Raw genomic sequence first — 750 nt, forward strand, 5'->3', positions numbered from 1 at the left:
CTCAAAATGAGTCAAAATAACTCTATATAATAGAGTTATCATCTTGTCAATGGATGGCATCCATTTCATGTATCCCAATGCAAACATCAAAATATGACATATTTCAACCAAAAACAAATATTATTTTGATTTAAAATTATTTAGAAAATTATAAATGAATTAATATTTAATTTAAAGCAAGAAACAAAGCTTTCAACGGCAGAACTTATGTAAAATGGAATTCTCTTGCCAATGGATGGCATTTGCTTCATGTTTCTCAATGCAAACATCCATTTATGATAGGTTTTGATTGAAAACGAAAAAGAGTTCAATTGAAAATCATTTATAAGATTGTAAATGGATTAATATGTCATGTTAAGCAAGGAACAAAGCTTTTCATGGCATGCTTGACTTAAAATGGACTTTTCTTGTCAATAGTTGGCATCCAAATTACGTTTCCCAATGATGATAGGTTTTAGCTAAAAACAAAATATATTTTGATTTAAAACCATTTATAAGATTATAAATGGATAAATGTCATATAAAGCAAGAAACAAAGGTTTTAATGGCTTAATTGAATTAAAATGAAGTTTTCTTCTCAATAAATGGCATCAAATTCACATTTTCCAATGTAAACATCCAATTTTGATAGGTTTTAAAAAGAAATAAAAAGATTTCAATTTAAAATCATTTGTAAGATTATAAATGGATTAGTATGCATTTAAAGTGAGAAACAAAGATTTCAATGGCATGATTGACATAAAATGGACT

Source organism: Theobroma umbraticum, unplaced genomic scaffold, assembly GCF_002168275.2.
Source record: "Theobroma umbraticum cultivar Fairchild unplaced genomic scaffold, ASM216827v3 scaffold_39.0, whole genome shotgun sequence".
Lineage (NCBI taxonomy): Eukaryota > Viridiplantae > Streptophyta > Magnoliopsida > Malvales > Malvaceae > Theobroma > Theobroma umbraticum.